Below are 19,738 nucleotides of genomic sequence, written 5' to 3'. Positions count from 1 at the left end.
CGTCTGATAGTCAAAGTGAAGCCTTCTGTTAATTTATGATATGTTGCCTCATATAATAGAGTTAAATAACATTATATTGACGGGGTTAAGAGATGTGGTATGTGATGGCGGAGTGCTAACCTAACCAACTGTAAAATGGTCTTAGAACTAACTATCATCAAACTACAGGTAGTAAACAGTGATAACAAACTGCTTAGCGCCTGACTGAACCATGGAGGTGAAATAAGCTAGGGTGCCTAATATTCAGGTGATCCCAGTTAGCTATTCGTACATGACAAGTAATCAAAAATTCTATCAGTTTACTAATTAAATTTGTCGTTATCATATCACAGCTAATGAAAAAAAAGTTAGAGGGTCTTCCTCGTATTAACGATAAGAACCTTGTTATAATTATGAGTAAACTGAACTACAGTTGATCATGAGGAAGAAGTTATTTATGCACTGATAGGTTAATTAACACACACACACACACACACACACACACACACACACACACACACACACACACACACAAATAAACACACTATCTTTTGTTATTTAATTATCTCTTACTCTTTCTTTTTATCTCTTCTCTCTCTATTATCTCTGTTCTTATTAGCATGACCACCAACGCCATCACTACCTCCAACCACACACACCACCATTACCAACAACAACAAGCATCTTCATTAGCAACAACAACAACAACAACACCATCATCATAAGTTTTTTAAAGGAAAGTGTCGAATTTCCTTTCAAGAGGCGACTTTACGATGTTCAGGAAGAGCTCACTATAAATGCGCCGTTTCCTTCGCCCCCCCCCTCCTCTCAACGCAGAAACACTTCAATGAATATTTTATTAATGTTGGGAAAAATCTTGCAGAGAGCATCCCTGATCACCATGAGGAATTTAGAGCCTACCTGCAAAACAGACAGCAAAATGAACTATTCTTATCCCCTGTCACAGCAGATGAATTACTGGCCATCATAAAAATGTCCAAAGATGCAGCAGCAAGCGAAGACAATATACCAATGAGCATCATTAAAAAAGTGGCCCACTTATTACTACCTGTTCTCCTCCACATTTGTAACTCCTCCTTCACTAGTGGTGTCTTTCCTGATAAACTGAAAATTGCAAAAGTCCACCCGGCATACAAAAAATCTGGGGACAAAGGTCTCTTCAAGAACTACCGCCCCATATCAGTCCTCCCAGCCATGAGTAAGATACTGGAGAAGCTAGCATGTAATAGACTATATTCCTTCTGCAATGCCAATGACATCTTTACAGACTCCCAGTTTGGATTTAGAGCTAGAAGGTCGACTGAGAGTGCTCCGCTATCCTTTACTAATGACATCTTAAATCCCTTTGATGACAGTCAGTTCACAGTCGGTATATTCTTGGACCTCTCTAAAGCCTTCGATACTGTCGACCATACCATCCTCCTTTCAAAGTTTGAACATTACGGCGTTAGGGGCCTGTCCCACAATTGGTTTACCTCATATCTGTCCAACAGGATGCAGTATGTCTGTTATAATAACCACCATTCTGACTCCTCGCCTATCTTGTATGGAGTCCTCAAGGTTCAATTCTCGGTCCAGTACTGTTTTTGTTGTACATAAACGACATAGTCCACGCCAGCCCACTCATAAAATACAACTTATTTGCAGACAATAGTAATCTCAATGCCAGCAACTCAGACCTCCATTCCTTGATGAGAACTATGAACACTGAATTAACTAAAGTCGGGACCTGGGTAATACGTAATAAACTGACCCTAAATCTTGAGAAAACCCACTACACGATCTTTCACAGAAGAAAAAACTTACCTCCAGACTTGAACCCCCTGTACCTTGGTAATATGGTCCTCAAACGCGAACAAAATACTAAATTGCTCGGAGTTATTGTTGATGAGAAACTTAACTGGAGAAACCACATACAAGCCATACACAGTAAAATCAATAAACAGTGCGGTATCATGTATCACACTCGACAGTCACTCACTCTCACAGCAATGAAAGAAATCTATCATGATCTCGTTTACCAACACCTGATACACTGTCACACACTATAGGGGGCCTCTGGCTCTTCAAAAACACAATCTCCTCCCCTAATTCGTCCCTCCCATCCCTCCCTAATTCATCCCTCTCATCCTCCCCTAATTCGTCCCTCTCATCCCATCCTATTTCGTCCCTCCCATCCCTCCCTAATTCGTCCCTCTCATCCCTCCCTAATTCATCCCTCCCATCCCTCCCTAATTCGTCCCTCTCATCCTCCCCCTAATTCGTCCCTCTCATCCCTCCCTATTTCGTCCCTCATCCCTCCCTAATCGTCCCTCTCATCCTCCCTAATTCGTCCCTCCCATCCCTCCCTATTTCGTCCGTCCCTCTCATCCCTCCTAATTCGTCCCTCCCATCCTCCCTATTCGTCCTCCATCCTCCGTCCCTCATCCCTCCCTAATTCGTCCCTCTCATCCCTCCCTATTTCGTCCCTCCCATCCCTCCCTATTTCGTCCCTCTCATCCCTCCCTCGTCCCCCATCCTCCCGTCCCTCTCATCCCTCCCTAATTCGTCCCTCATCAATTCGTCCCTCATTCCTCCCTATTTCCCATCCCTCCCCTATTTCGTCCCTCTCATCCCTCCCTATTTCGTCCCCCATCCCTCCCTAATTCGTCCCTCTCATCCCTCCCTAATTCGTCCTCTCATCCCTCCCTATTTCGTCCCTCTCATCCCTCCCCATATCGTCCCTCTCATCCCTCCCCATTTCGTCCCTCTCATCCCTCCCTATTTCCTCCTCCCATCCCTCCCTATTTCCTCCTCCCATCCCTCCCTCGTCCCTCCCTTGTTTACAAGTCGTTATCATTTTACAGTGGTGATTGACGTCCCTGTTACGTTGGTGGTAATGGTGGTCGAGTGAGGACACCTGGAAGGCTGCCTCCACAGACCACTACCAGGTCCAGACCACTACCACGGGGTCCAGACCACTACCACGAGGTCCAGACCACCATCATGAGGTCCAGACCAGAGGTCCCACTACCACGAGGTCCAGAGGTCCAGACCACTACCACGAGGTCCAGACCACTATCATGAGGTCCAGACCACTACCACGAGGTCCAGACCACTATCAGGTCCAGACCACTATCATGAGGTCCAGAACACTACCACGGGTCCAGACCAGAGGTCCAGACCACTATCATGAGGTCAGACCACTATCATGAGGTCCAGACCACTACCACGGGGTCCAGACCACTACCACAAGGTCCAGAACACTACCACGGGGTCCAGACCACTACCACGAGGTCCAGACCACCATCATGAGGTCCAGACCACTATCATGAGGTCCAGACCACTACCACGGGTCCAGACCACTACCACGAGGTCCAGACCACTATCATGAGTCCAGACCACTATCATGAGGTCCAGACCACTACCACGAGGTCCAGACCACTACCACAAGGTCCAGAACACTACCACGGGTCCAGACCACTACCACGAGGTCCAGACCACTACCACAAGGTCCAGACCACTACCACGAGGTCCAGACCACTCCACACCAGACCACTAACAAGGTCCAGACCACTACCACAAGGTCCAGACCACTACCAAGGTCCAGACCACTACCACTACCAGGAGGTCCAGACCACTACCACGGGGTCCAGACCACTACCACAAGGTCCAGACCACTACCACAAGGTCCAGACCACTACCACAAGGTCCAGACCACTACCACAAGGTCCAGACCACTCCCACAAAGTCCAGACCAATACCACGAGGTCCAGATCACTACCACAAGGTCCACACCACTACCACGAGGTCCAGACCACTACCACAAGGTCCAGACCACTGCCACATGGTCTAAGTTAAGGAGGTAACAGATCAGAGACCAAAAATAATACTTTTACTGGACCACATAACCAAAATATTCTGGCGGCCGAGTCTTGTTTTTTGTTGTATTATTTATTTATGCACTTCCGGTAATAACTTACACACACACACACACACACACACACACACACACACGCACACACACACACGGTGTAGGTGTTATAGGGTTGAGAGGTAACCATCAAGAGTTTTACGAAGCGTCGTGTTGCAATGATCAGTTTGGTCGGTGCAATATAAAACCCCGGAGCCCAGTGTGGAGGTGTGGGTGAAAGTGTGGGAAGAGGTGTGGGTGAAAGTGTGGGATGAGGTGTGGGGAAGTGAAGGTGAGGTGTGGGGAAGTGAGGGTGAGAACATAGGTGAAGGTCAATGAAGTGAGGATGAGGTGTGTGGGGAAGTGAGGATGAGGTGTGGGTGAAAGGTGTGGGGAAGTGAGGATGAGGTGTGGGTGAAGGTGTGTGAGGAGGATGGTGTGGGTGAAGGTGTGGGGATGTGAGGGTGAGGTGTGGGTGAAAATGTGGGTAATTATGGGTTTAAGGTGTGGGTGAAATGTTGGTGAAGGTGTGGGTAAGGTAGGAGTGAAGATGTGGGGGAAGTGTGTGTTGAATATATGCATGTAACAAATGCACGTTCGTACAGTACATACATACATACATACATACATACATACATACATACATACATACATACACGTAGACAAATGAAATTCATATTGAAAAAACCAAGGAATGGCAAAACACACACACACACACACACACACACACACACACACACACACACACACACACAGAATAGTTGCCTCTTGGGAGTGTGTGATTTATTGACAGGTGAGCTTGGAGGCGGGGAATAAAAGACTACCTGCTAATTAACACAGACTGGTACCCCTTCCCCTGATGACAGATGTGTGTGTGTGTGTGTGTGGAAGGAGGGAAAGAGGGAATATGTGGGAAGGGGTGTGGATACAAGGGGGAAGAGAGGGGTAAGGATGGTGTGGATGGAAGGAGGGAGGGAGAGAGTGAAGGTGTGTGGTTCTCTCTCGCTCTCTCTCTCTCTCTCTCTCACTCACATACACACAAGTAGTATCTTGCTGACGAAGGAAGAAGAGACGCCGTGTGCCCGTAGCAGCCAGTGCCTTATCTCGTGATGGTGCCGTAGATACCCTGGCGGAGAGGTCCTTTCGAGTTGTTCCAAGGGCCTGGTGTCTGAGTGATGACGCCGCCCCACCACAGGAACTGACAACTCGAGTATCTCCTTCAGCGCCTCCTGCTGTAGTCGCTGGATCCCCGTATCTCTGATTATTATCTTGACGTGGATTTCGATTTCTTATACAAGGTGGCTGGGACTCTGCCTTTCATTACTTCCTGATATTTGATTTATTTTTGTCTTGTTTTGCTTCATTAGGAAAATCATTGTTTATTTGTTTTGTTATGTATGATACTATTGTTTTTTCTTGTCTTCTTTTGTTTTATTGGACGGCCTGAACATTACCCTTTTAAGGTTAGGTTAGGTTAGGTTGGTGTGGCAGATGGTGGTGGTTGTTGAAGGTAAACATAAGAACATAAGAACATAAGAATGGAGGAAACTGCAGCGGGCCTATTGGCCCATACTGGGCAGTCCCGTTTACACCCAACCCCTATTGCTCATATGAGCATCCAACCTATGTTTGAAGCAATTCAGCGTATTCGAGTTAATAGTGATATTTGGTAACTTGTTCCATTCATCCACTACTCTGTTTCCAAACCAGTGTTTACCTATTTCACGCCCTAAATCTAAATTTGTCTAATTTAAACCATTCGTACGGAAGTTCGCTCTGGTTGGATAATTTGATACCTTTGTAATGTCCTTTGTTTAGCCCTGCCTTCCCACTTATACACCTCTATCAGGTCGCCCCTCGCTCGTCTCTCAAAGTGCAAATTAAGATGCTTTAGCCTGTCTCTATATTCAAGGTTCCTAATGCCCGGGATTAGCCTTGTCATTCTCCTCTGAATTCTTTCCAAGGATTCTATATCCATTCTGTAATACGGTGACCAGAACTGAACTGCATAGTCCAGGTGTGGTCTCACAAGAGCAAGATACAGTTTTAGGATGACCTCGCTAGTCTTGTAACTAACACTCCTTTGTATGAACCCAAGTACTTTATTAGCCTTGTTACGAACAAAAACACATTGTTTACTTGGTTTAAGGTTCCTACTTATCATTACTCCTAAATCTCTCTCGCAGTCGGATTTCTCTATGGCATCGTTGTTCATCTGGTATCTGGTTTCCCTGTTTATATCTCTATACTGAGTACTTTACATTTGTCGACGTTGAATTTCATCTGCCATTTTTCAGACCATTCGAAAAATTTGTTTGATCTTCCTGTAGTTTTGCCGAGTCCTCGTCAGATTTGATAACACGTCCTATTTTAGTGTCATCAGCAAATTTACTTATGTTGCTGTCAATGCCGATATCTATGTCGTTTATGTATATAATAAATAATAATGGTCCAAATACTGAGCCTTGGGGAACTCCACTTGTGACGTTGCTCCAATGGGACTTAGTGCCGTTAATGCTCACTCGTTGTTTCCTGTCCTGTAACCACGCCCTAATCCATTTAAGGGTGTCACCTTTGATGCCATGAGCTTCTACCTTTCTAATTAGTCTTTCGTGGGGACTCTGTCGAAGGCTTTGCTAAAGTCGAGATATACCACATCATAATTGTGCCCCTAGTCACGATTCGAAAACTGATGAAAAAAAGAAGAATCTTAATAGATTAGTTAGGCAAACGTCTGGCAGCCGAAGCCATGCTGGGAATCATTGATCAATCGGTTGCTTCTCCGTTGATTTCTGAATAAAATTTGAAATGATTGCTTCCAGTAATTTGCCTACTATTGATGTTGAACTGATTGGGCGGTAGTTAGAGGATAGTGATCTATCCCCCCTTCTTGAAAATCGGTATTACATTCGCTATCCTCCAGGATTCTGGTACTACACCTGTTTTTAAGGACATGTTAAACAACTTTGCTAAGAGCATACTAAGCTCTTCCTTACATTCCTTTAATACTCTGGCAAATATCTCATCGGGACCAGGTGACTTATTAGGCTTTAATTTGTCTATTTGCTTACTGACATCGTTACTAGTCACTACTATCTCACTTAATTTTTTTTCTTCACTATCTCTGAATAGAGTCGGTGCCTCAGGTATCATGTTTAAATTTTCGGTGGTAGAAAACTGTTGAGAAAAATATTTATTCAAATTATTGCTCATTTCTCCGTCGTCATCGATGAGCTCGCCAAGATCTGACCGTCAGTCCAATTTTCTTAATGTTTTAGTTTGATACATTTGGTAGAATCCTTTGGGAGTTTGTCTTCGCCTCCCTTACTATCCGCCTCATTATTCCTCTTTGCTTTTCCCTTATCCTCGGTTTTAACCCCTACTCGCCAATACCCTATAATAGTCGAGAATTGAATTTCATACGATTTATTCACTTCTACCTATAGCCTTCCTTTACAGCCATGGTAATTTCTTTAAATAATTATTTATCCATTTAGGGTCATTGTTGTCTGATCCAGAGTTTTTGTATGAGTATATTTCTGCCTTTGTGCATTAAGTAACTCACTATTTAAATTGTCGTGGAACTTCGGCAGTCTCAGATCTCATTATCAGAATCAGTGTCATCTGTCAGGTTCACGGCCAAAGCGCGACCACCCCCCTCTCTCCAGCTGCCTCTTTAAACTGTCAAAGTTTGCCCTTCTGAAATCTGGTACTTTGGTGGAATTTTCATACGTCTGCCCTAGAAATCGCTGGGAATCGAATTTCTTTGTGATCGCTGTTTGCAAGTTCGTTCCCTACCTCGACATTGCTAATGAGGTTTTCTCTGTTTGACAAAACTAAATCCAATATATTATTACCCCATGTGGGTTCGGTTATATGTTGACTTAGGAAACAGTCCTGGATCGTCTCGAGAAAATCCTCTGATTCTGAGTTACCCGTAAGGTCGGTCCAATCTATTTGGCCAAGGTTAAAGTCGCCTACTATACAGACTTTGTTGTGTATGGAAGCCCTGCGCATTTCATCCCAGATAAGTCGCTCATTGGCGCTATCAAGATTGGGGGTCTATATATTACTCCTGTGATTAATTTTTCCCGACCGTCGCTTAATTCTATCCAAATTGTTTCTGTATTCCTCTCAGTTTTTATTTCCTTGTTTATTTTCACACTTCAGATTATCCTAACATAGATTGCTACTCCGCCTCCTTTCCTGGTCTGCCCTATCGGTATGGAATAGTTTGTAACCCACAATTTGGTATTCGACTGCGGCTTAATTCGTGTGTCTAGAGTTGATCCATGTTTCAGTGAATGCAATTATATCGATTTCTTCGGTACATGTACCAAGGCCCTAACTCTATCCATTTTGTTTCTCGCATACTTCTTCTGTTCGCGTAGTATACATTTTAAGTTAGTCGTGTTCTGGGCCACTCCCCTTTACCGCGTTTTAGATTTTTTAAACTCCTGCTCTGTTAGTTTGTCATCATTCTAACACTATTTCCCTGTAATCTTTCGCCTTGTTTACCCGCTCCCACTGCAGTCTCCTCCACCCCCGTGCCCATATGTTCTCTTAGCAGTTTAATGACTTCGATATCTTTTGAACTGCCCCCTCTAGAGCCTCAGCCAGGGTTGCTACTCCATCCCTAGACAGGTGCACCCCATCCCTAGCATAAAGGTCCCTTCTGCCATAGAAGTTGTCCCAGTTGTCAATGAATGGGACTGATATTGACTTGCAATATCTGTCAAGACGGTCGTTGACACCAACTGCCCTTGACAACCAGTCACTGCCAACTCCCCTTCTAGGCAGGACACCGCATATGATTGGGATCCCTCCCTTAGTCCTAATACGATGTATGGCTTCCTTGAACTTATCAAGAAGTTCCTCGCTCCTACACCGGCCAATATCATTGCCTCCTGCACTGAGGCAGATAATGGGTTTGTTCCCATTACCAGACAAGATATTGTCCATCCTGTCAATTATATCCCCCACCCCAGCTCCTGGCAAACACACCCTCATCCTATTTTTGTTTTTACCACAAAAGGCCCTGTCCATGTACCTTACCTGTGAGTCACCAACAATTAACGTTTTTATACCTTCCTTGTCATTCCTGTCCCTGACTGTACTAACGTCCAATTCGTCTATCAAGGGACTGAACGGGTTGGTACACTTAGCTGTTGTTGTCGTTGTTGTCGTATCCTTCGTGTGCTTCTTCACCACCAGCTTTGTCTTCCCACTACTCACAACTTTCCACTCGCTTGAGTTTTCGTCAGACACTGGCTTTACTCGTCCAGCCTCTCCTTTTAACTTCGCCAGCTCTTTCCTTAATTTCAGGTTCTCCTACGTGGCCCTCTCAATTTCTAACTTGGCCCTCGCCAATTCTTCAATGGACCACTCCAGTTTGGTCAACAAACTCTCATACCCAAGACCGCACATAGCACTGGCCATATCTGATAATTATCCCTCCGGAGCTAACCCTGCCGTGACCTTTCCCCTAGTGAGGTCAGAACACATGGCAGATGATGGTGGTTGTTGAAGGTAAACATGGCAGATGGTGGTTGTTGTTGAAGGTAAACATGGCAGATGATGGTGGTTGTTGAGAATAAACATGGCAGATGATGGTGGTTGTTGAGGGTAAAAATGGCAGATGATGGTTGTTGTTGAAGGTAAACATGGCAGATGATGGTGGTTGTTGAATGTAAACGTGGCAGATGGTGGTGGTTGTAAGCGGGCGTGGCAGATGGACAGTGATCGTGGTAAACTGGCGTGGGAGGCGTGGATAGTAATATTTCATGGGCGTGTTTTGGACGGCCGCCGCGCCTCCCCGCGACATTAAATTTGCAAGAGGCACTGAAGTGGCAGGTGGAGGAAAGGAAGGTCCGAGAGAAGCAGGGAGGGAGGAGGGAGAGGAAGGGAAGCAGGGAGGAAGGGAGGGAAGGAGGAATCAATATAGGGGTCGAGAAGCTGTCGGATAAATATCTTCAGAAGAGTAGGTGAGGGAAGAATTGGGAGGAGTGAGGGTGGTAGGTGTTGGGAAGATGGGAGGGGTAGGGGTGGTAGGTGTTGGGGAAGGGTGGGAGGGTAGGGGTGTTGGGTGTTGGGAGAATTGGGAGGGTAGGGGTGTTAGGTGATGGAGATAGAGGTGGTAGATAATTGGAGGAAGAAGAGAGGGTGGTGAGTGATGGAGGAAGAATTGGGAGGGTGAGGGGTGTTAGGTGATGGAGATAGAGGGTAGTGGTGAATGGTGGAGGAAGAAGAGAATTGTTAGGTGATGGAGGAAGAAGATGGTCGTTTTTATCGCTTCAAGAAAATAGTTTATGTATTAAAACGATAAACAGACCAGGAGCTAGATAAAAGGGCAACTGGGTGCTCCAGTGATGCTAACCAAACGACATAAACATGTGAGTGAAAGGTATGATATGCAGTTCAGTGTGTGTGTGTGTGTGTGTGTCATGAGATTAATTCATGTTTTTCAAGAGAGAGAGAGACACACGCACGTTTGTTTACGAGCTTTCTAAATCTGGAAGTTGACTCAGGTAATCACCATGGTGTCTATAGTTAGTCTGGTAGAGAAGGTGTAAAGTATTTCTGATTTAATGGGAAGGAGTTATATATATTTTCTGGCAAGGGCATCGATGGCTGGTGTCAGAATGGTGCAGCCTGCATGGATGGTCAGCTGTGTCTTGTGTTATTGTTGTTGTGATTATGATGTGTACTCTTAACCTAATTATTACGTGCTTATCTTCTTTGTCTCGTGCACTCGTCAGCATTCTCATACAAGCTTTTCTTCTCACTTATCCCTTCCCATTATCTTACTTCCTCCCTTTCACTACCTCACACCCGCACTAGCACTAAATCACCACCATGATCCATAAGTCAATTGTGTGTGTGGCGGCGATGAGTGATGTTATCTTCCCTCCCAGGTAAGGTGCGTGACCTGCATAGTGAAGCACACAACTCACATGTTCGTCACCATAAAAAAAAAAATCGAGTTACTGACAGAAGAAGTTTGGCGTACGTTCGACTGGCGTATCGTGTTGTGTCATGTCGTGCCGTATCGTGTCGTGTCGTGTCGTGTCGTATCGTGTCGTGTCGTGTCGTGTCGTGTCCGTGTCGTGTCGTTATTATGCGAGCTAGAGCGATATAGTAATGCCTGACCTTTAAGCCAATTTCTGGATCAGCGAGGAAGATATCAGACAAAATAGAGAGGCTGACGCTCCCAGGAAAACAGCCGCGCTCCCCCGAATGTGTTACCTGAAAATATGTTCTTGACTAATGGAGTAAAACTTGGGCAGACGATAATACCTACAGGGAGGAGCTAATGTCTGGACTCTGGCACACTGACGACTGAGTTACGAGGACAGATGCATCAGGAGACAGTAGGAGTGAGATATAGTAGAGGGTGGGTGTTCTAGCCTCTGTATATTACGTCTTTAAAGTTAGTACGGTGTTCGAGAGGGGAGGATTACCTATACAGTTATTGAAAGGTGACATGTTGCGGTTGCTTAATTCAGTAAACTCCCAAAATTGATCCTTCCTCCCCCACCTCCCCCCCCAAAAAAAAATGGTCGCTTCGAAAAATTATCACCACTACTATTACTAAACGCACCAACCACCACTACTACTATCCATAACTACTACCACTACTACTATCCATAACTACTACCACTACCCTTCACTATTCAAATCCTCTACCTTACAAGTGAACCTTTAACTTGTGGTACTGTGACGGAGAGTTTAGTTCAGAAGGGGCGGGGGGGAGGGGCGGCTTGGAAGGTCACCATTCAAGTTAAAATAGCAAATCCCTGAAGTCTGGGAATAAATATTGTAGAACGGAAGTTGATCCACACACACACACACACACACACACACACACACACACACACACACACACACACACAGATGGGTTTGCCTCTGATGTGGTCCCTCCCTCAGCCTGGCCTACCTGTGGTCCTCCCTCACCTTGCTCTCTACCTGTGGTCCCTCCTCACCTTGCTTCTCTACCTGTGGTCCCTCCCTCCTGCTTGCTCCTCTACCTGTGGTCCCTCCCTCACCTTGCTTCTCTACCTGTGGTCCCTCCCTCACCTTTCTTCTCTACCTGTGGTCCCTCCCTCACCTTGCTCTCTACCTGAGGTCCCTCCCTCACCTTGCTTCTGTACCTGTGGTCCCTCCCTCACCTTGCTTCTGTACCTGTGATCCCTCCCCTCACCTTGCTTCTCTACCGTGGTCCCTCCCTCACCTTGCTTCTCTACCTGTAGTCCCTCCCTCACCTTGCTTTTCTGCCTGTGGTCCCTCCCTCACCTTGCTTCTCTACCTGTGGTCCCTCCCTCACCTTGCTTCTCTACCACCAGTGGTCCCTCCCTCACCTTGCTTCTCCACTATTGGTCCCTCCCCTCACCTTGCTTCTCTACCTGTGGTCCCTCCCTCACCTTGCTTCTCTACCTGTGGTCCCTCCCTCACCTTGCTCCTCTACACAGGGGCCTCCCTCCTGCCCAGCTTCTGTACCTGTGGTCCCTCCCTCACCTTAGCCTACTCTACCTGTGGTCCCTCCCTCACCTTGCTTCTCTACCTGTGGTCCCTCCCCTCACCTTGCTTCTCTACCTGTGGTCCCTCCCTCACCTTGCTTCTCTACCTGTGGTCCCTCCCTCACCTTGCTTCTCTACCTGTGGTCCCTCCCTCCACCTTTCTTCTCTACCTGTGGTCCCTCCCTCACCTTGCTTCTCTACCTGTGGTCCCTCCCTCACCTTGCTTCTCTACCTGTGGTCCCTCCCTCACCTTGCTTCTCTACCTGTGGTCCCTCCCTCAGCTGTTTCTGACCTGTGTTCAAGTTCCCAGGTCATTATTAGTGGAAAAGGACGCAGGTCAAGGTCAGTGGAACAGGTCGCAGGTCAGCGTCAGTGGAACAGGTCTCCAGGTCAAGGTCAGTGGAATAGATCCCCAGGTCAAGGTTCAGTGGAACAGGTCCCAGGTCAAGGTCAAAGTTGAGGTCACTCTTTCGGTCGTGTCCTGGTGACCTTCTTGTGGCCTCTTTAACAGTTCTATCACGTTACTGACCACATCTATCTCAGGGGAACGGAAGGGTTTATAGGAGTTAGTTATGGTCTCTGGGGAGTTTGTAATTGACCTTTCTTTCTTTCTTTCTATCTTTCTTTCTTTCTTTCTATCTTTCTTTTTTCTTTCTTTCGTGTGTGTGTGTGCGTCTGTATGTGTGAGTCTCTCTCTCTCTCTCTCTCTCTCTCTCTCTCTCTCTCTCTCTCTCTCTCTCTCTCTCTCTCTCTCTCTCTCTCTCTCTCTCTCTCTCTCTCTCCTAACTCGAGTGGTGGCGTGAAATATAAAGTTATCTGTACTTAGTGTTAATAAGAGAAGATTCTTGGCCGGAAAAAAAATAATGGTGTTTTGGCGTCGTGGGGAGAGAGGCAGCCCATATGTCATGCTTTGTTCTGTTTTGCTCGCCGGAAGTAACTCCTTGATAGCTCTGTTTGTTGCTTGTTTAGGCCACACGTGTTTTTGTTTTTTTTTCTCTTCGTCTTTCTTACACCGTGTTTGCTTGTCTGGTGTTTTTGTTTTGTTTTGGTGTTGTCCTTGTTTTGTGATTTTTTTTACATTTGGTTCATTGTCTTGTTTTTTTTTTTTTTTCGTTGTTCGGTTGGATATGTGTGTGTGTGTGTGTGTGTGTGTGTGTGTGTGTGTGTGTGTGTGTGTGTGTGTGTGTGTGTGTGTGTGTGTGTGTGACCGTGAGAGACCTGTTTGTTCACTGTTTGCAACGCTTGTAACGTCTTCTACTTTGGTGATTGCTGTGTTTGAGGAGGCTCGTTTGTCTGTTTTCCTGGGGTGTATTAGCGTGTTTTTGTCCCCCTTTTTTCTCTCTCTCTCTCTCGTGCATGGATGTGTGTGTGTGTGTGTGTGTGTGTGTGTGTGTGTGTGTGTGTGTGTGTGTGTGTGTGTGTGTGTGTGTCTTGGGAATATACCAATTCTCCTCTGTCACATCTCTCTTCTTCCCCCCTCACTCTCCCTCTCTTCCCTCTTCTTATCCTCCCTTTCCTCTCCCCCTCCTCTACCTCTCCCTTTCCTTCTATTCTCTCTCCTCTTCCTTCTACTACATCCATCCATTCTTTCTCAGTTCTCTGCTTCCTTCACTTCCTCTTTCCTATACTCCCTCCCCATTTCCTCCACCTTCTCCCTCCTTTCCTCTTCCCCAACCCTATTTGTTCATTAAATTCCCCATCTCCCACTCTTTTTTCCACCCATTTCCCCTTCTTTACCTCCCTCACCCCACTTCTACCCACCCCTCCCTATACACCTTACCTCTCCTCCTTCTCTCCCCCTTTTCCCCACTTCTTTCCTTCCCTCTTCCTCCTGCCTCCGTACCCTTTTCCCCCCTCCCTCTTTCTCACCTCTCTAACCTTCCCCTCTCCATCACCTCTCACCTTCCTCCTTCACCACCATTCCTCTTCCTACTCCTCCTCCACCCCGCGTACCCTACCATCACCACGAGCAGTAACTGTGCGTGTGATCACTAATTGGCCATGATAGTAATGTAAACACTCCCTTCTATCCCTCCCCCTTCTCTCCCCCTCCCTTCTCTACCCCTCCTCCCCTTCCCCTTCTACCCTTCCCCTCGTCCATTAGTGACTAACTCCACCACTTACTCTCAACCCCCTCATGATCTCAGCTTACTCTAGGAAGTTTCAGGTCTTATCGTTCTTTACAACTGTTTTTCGAATCAGATGACGATGGACACGATTATGATGTAGTTTACCTTGAGTTTAACAAAGCCTTTGGCAGGGTCTCTACCCCACGAACGACTACAGGCTGTACGTTAAGTGGTAGGCACATGGCATTAGATGATTGGAGGGTAAATACTAAATTGGATTAGGGTGTGGTTAACGGACAGGAAGCAGAGTTAACGTTAATGGCACTAAATCTGTCTGGGTAACGTCTCTCTCTCTAGTGGCGTACCCCAAGGCTCTGTACTCGGGCCGTTACTGTTTATTGTATGTGTTAGCGACATTGTTTTAGGCGCTGAGAGCAACATAAGTAAGTTTGCTGCTTTAATCATCTCTTTTTATTGTATATTTTCAACTTTTTGGCTCACATGTTCTGTCTATAAATACACACACACACACACACACAATGGCAGTCTCTCTCCTGGTGGAAGTAATAAACACTGACTCGCCGAGCGTTCGAAGAATCTTTGTTATTGTTTACATCCGGGTGTTGGGGGGTGAGGGCGCGTGTCGTTGAGGGAGGTGAAGAGAGGTTGGGGGTATAAGAGATGTGTAGGTGCAAGGAGGGAAAAGAAGAGGGGGAGGAGGGATGATTCTCCTCTCTTTCCTTCATGGTATTTGTTTGGGATTATTATTAATGTCCATTTTTATTTAATTCCCTCCTGTTCTTATGAGAGGAAGAAGAGGGAATATAGATAAAGAAAGAAAAGAAGTGACAAAGGTAAATGAAAAAAGTGAAAGTTTGCTGTTGAGGTTTTGTCTGCATTATGTGGGCGTGTAGCATCGTCATGTCGCCACTCAGCTTATTTAGCCTCAGTGAGTATGGCTGTCTGTCTGGGCTGGTGTATACGTGCCGGGCAAACTTAACTCCCTATACTGCATGCTGTCCGTACACTTGTTCACGTCAGCATATAATCACGACGTCCACTAACATACTGGCTAGGAATATGACGTAACTCTGCTGCTCTTACTTCCCACCCGTCTCTCACAACCTAACCTAACCTAACCTAACCAGTGTATAAAAGAAGGAGAGGAATTTAGACGTGTGTTTGGCTGCTGTAATTATCTTGTATGAGGAGCGACCCAGACAAACGGGTTCTCACGTCTCTAGTTAGTAGAACCGGAAGGGGACGATGGAAGAGGGGAAGGGGAAGGAAGATGATGATTTACCTTACTAACTGTTAACAATAATCTCTGTCTTTTGGTTATATTGTACAGTTAATTAACAAAAGATAATTAGCACATGACTGAAATCAAAGAAATAAAAAAAAATCCTGTTACTCCTTAAAATTAACAAAAACAAAAACACAAAAATTAAACAGAAAAGAAGACAAAACAAAACCAAGTTATCACACGAACAAATCGGGTAAAAACAAGGACGGATGTTTCTGCCTTGCCAGTACCGAGTCTTGCCAAATCATGACCGTGAATGACATGACGATGACCCTATTGTGGCGCGAGGTGTGAGAGGAGGAGGAGGGAGGGGGGCGGTGGCGGCCATCAGCTGATCCCATCAAAACAGTGCTGGCAGGTTTGTTGACACTGGTGACGTCGCCAGAAGGCCTTCACGCACTACAAATAATTGGCCTTGTGGTAAATTTTTTGTGGACATTCTCTTTTTATATAACCGCGAATGAACCAAGGATAGGGAGGAGAGTTTAGTTTATGTAGTGTTGTGAGACTATTCACGTTGTTTAATTAAATGAGAGAGAGAGAGAGAGAGAGAGAGAGAGAGAGAGAGGGGGGGGGTTGTATGTACTGACACTGTATTACACGTTCTCTCTCTTATTTTTCTCTAATGTCTGTCTTTCTTTCTCTCATTCTCTCTATCGTATTTCTCTCCGTTTCTCCTATTTTTTTCTCTCTCACACAAACACCCCCCCCTCTCTCTCTCTCCCTCATCCACCCACTAACCGCACACACCCATTCACACCCACCCGCCTATCTATTGATCCCACAACCACCCACACACACCCACACGTCTAGACAGCTTACAATGGAGGGGAAGAAAGCGTTAAGATTATATTAATAAACGCACAGTGGCCTTTATTGTCTCCTGACCAAGGTGAGGTGTCTTACCCATCCCATCACTCAGCTGTGTAGAGCACGAGGCCAGGGAGAGAGAGAGAGAGAGAGAGAGAGAGAGAGAGAGAGAGAGAGAGAGAGAGAGAGAGAGAGAGTGAATGAGAGGGTGATAGACACAGAGAGATCGTGAGAGATACAAGGAAATAGTGAGAGAGAGAAAGAAAGAACATATGTTACTCTCACTGGTTCGGCTTGAAGACGGGGATGGCTGTAGTAACCTCAGAGTGAACGGGAGCGCCTCAGGGATAATGGTTCGAATCCCTCCCGAGACCCTGTACAGGCAGTCACGTGTTGCCAGATGTACAGTTCTTGTTATAATGTCACATCAACTTCGCGTTAATAAGAGATAAATAAAGTGAGCATGTCCTTTAGAAAATCGTATTTTTTTTAACCAATTTACGGATTTATTCGGCACTATAGGGGACAGACAGACATCAGATAGATAGATGGAAGTGATATATATATAATTAAAAGGGGAAATACAAAAAACACATCGATAATAACAGTTATTTAGAACATCCTGGGTTAAAACACATAATTTTCATAACATCAATAGATAAGACTTGAAGCCGTTGGTTTGTGTGTTTTGTATCTTATCGGGATAACTTCTGTGGGGTTAAGGCTCGCTTCTGTCTGTCTGTCCACAATTCCTTTTATTGTGATTGCAGAAGAAACTACAATACACTTTAGATAATTTTGTATATTTTAATGTGAGTGGGAAAAACTCACACTATAATGGTTATTGAAATTTTAAGTGCATGTTGTTGGTAAGTCACCGCACTAAAAGGGTTAAGTAATTCTACGCAAGGGGTTAAGTCGTATTCAAGGGGTTAAGTCGTATTCAAGGGGTTAAGTCGTATTCAAGGGGTTAAATCGTATTCAAGGGGTTAAGTCGTATTTAAAGCGAAGGCATCGTCTCAAAGGGTTAAATTCGTACTCAAGAGGATTGTAATTACTAAGCGAGTTAAACCACTATACCATTATTTACCACGACCGTCACCACCACTACTACCAATATTTACTGCCACCACAACTATCATTATTTACACCACCACCATCACTTCCAATATTTACGCCACCGCCACCATCACTTCCATTATTTACACCACCACCATCACTTCCAATATTTACACCACCACCACCACCATCACTTCCATTATTTACACCACCACCATCACTTCCATTATTTACACCACCGCCACCATCACTTCCATTATTTACACCACCGCCACCATCACTTCCATTATTTTCATGTTACACCACCACCACCATCACTTCCATTAATTACACCACCGCCACCGTCACTTCCATTATTTACACCACCACCACCACTTCATTATTTTACCACCACCACCACCATCACTTCCATTATTTACACCACCACCACCATCACTTCAATATTTACACCACCGCCACCATCACTTCCATTATTTACACCACCGCCACCATCACTTCCATTATTTACACCACCGCCACCATCACTTCCAATATTTACACCACCGCCACCATCACTTCCATTATTTACACCACCGCCACCATCACTTCCATTATTTACACCACCACCACCATCACTTCCATTATTTACACCACCACCGTTTACCGTCACCACCTCTACTACTACCATTTACTGCCATACCCGCCGTTATTATCACCACCATCCCTTCACGACCTTACAACAACCATCAGCTGTTAATATAACTACCACGACCACCTCACTTATATCACCAAGCCCCTGTGGCCCAATGGATAAGGCATTGGCCTCCTAAGCCAGGGATTGTGGGTTCGAGTCCCACCAGGGGTTACTACCATATTTTGTACTTGCATTCTCCTGAAACCGACGTGGGCCGCGCTCCTTAATATTAAGCAGACTAAATATTATGTGGTTTCATTATGTAGATTAAATTAAAAATATGTAGTTTCAGTAAACATTATGTAGTTTCAGTAAACATTATGTGGTTTCAGTGACATTTTGTAGTGAGAAGGAAAGTGAATGGATGTGTTATAACTTAAAAAGATATATTGTGTCGTAAGTTCACACCACTCTGTGTCACATCATTCTCAACATTTTTGTGTCGTAGGCTCACACTGACAACACACATTTAGGCTGGCGACACTCCCCTCACCACGCCTCTTCTCTCTCATGGCTTCCAATTACTGCTGTCATTATTCTTATTTATACTTGTATGTCTGTTTCTGTCTGTCACGGGGAGGAGGAGGAAGAAGTGGAGGAGGAGGAGGAAGAAAGGGGAGGAGGAGGAAATTTGAAAAGCAAGTTGAATGAATAAATGGAGTATCAATAACATCAACAACTATTACTACGAACAATAAAAGCACTACTAATACTACGACAACCACAACCATTCATTACCACCACTCCCACCTCAACCAACAACCACCACAATGACGCATACAGCAACACAACAACCATCCCACAACTCCGGACTTAACCAATTGATACTGTGTGACCGTGACCTCTGTACCCTGAACATAACAAGAGGTAGAGTAAGTCAAGGTCAAACTCTTTGATAGTAGAGTTGAAGTTCGTGACGTCATCATGTTGCGGTGCTGACAGACATGATGATAGATCTGTAACGATGATAATAATAATAATAATAATAATAATAATAATAATAATAATAATAATAATAATAATAATAATAATAATAATATTAATAATAATAATAATAATAATAATAATAATAATAATAATAATAATAATAAATAGCATCACTAGTTTGTAATGCAATATTGACTGACACCACCACCCCAGAATTAACACTACTGCCATTACCAACACTAATAAGCGTGACATAACGAGAAACAATACATTCACTAACATACAACTATCACCACCAGCACCAAAGTCAATATTGCAACATTCCTCCACTAACATCTAGAGCAAACAACAACAACAACAAGCGCTCCACCAGCAACAGATGGGCGGCGGGTGGCGGGAACTTCAGACATATCGACCCTGGTCTGCGCGCGAAAAATAGCCCGCGAAGTTTCGCCATTTTGAACCTTCCCGCCTGATACTGATCGT

General features: G+C 45.1%; 1 non-coding gene across 1 annotated transcript; it reads left to right on the top strand.

Moving 5' to 3' along the window:
- Positions 1-18,423: 18,423 nt before the first annotated feature.
- Trnar-ccu lies at positions 18,424-18,496 on the top strand. Its single transcript has one exon. It is a non-coding gene; the product is annotated as a tRNA-Arg (tRNA).
- Positions 18,497-19,738: the final 1,242 nt, after the last annotated feature.

This window comes from Homarus americanus, unplaced genomic scaffold, assembly GCF_018991925.1.
Source record: "Homarus americanus isolate GMGI-L3 unplaced genomic scaffold, GMGI_Hamer_2.0 scaffold17510, whole genome shotgun sequence".
Lineage (NCBI taxonomy): Eukaryota > Metazoa > Arthropoda > Malacostraca > Decapoda > Nephropidae > Homarus > Homarus americanus.
Note: the sequence above shows the minus strand (reverse complement) of the source record. Positions and strands in the feature narration are given on the sequence as shown.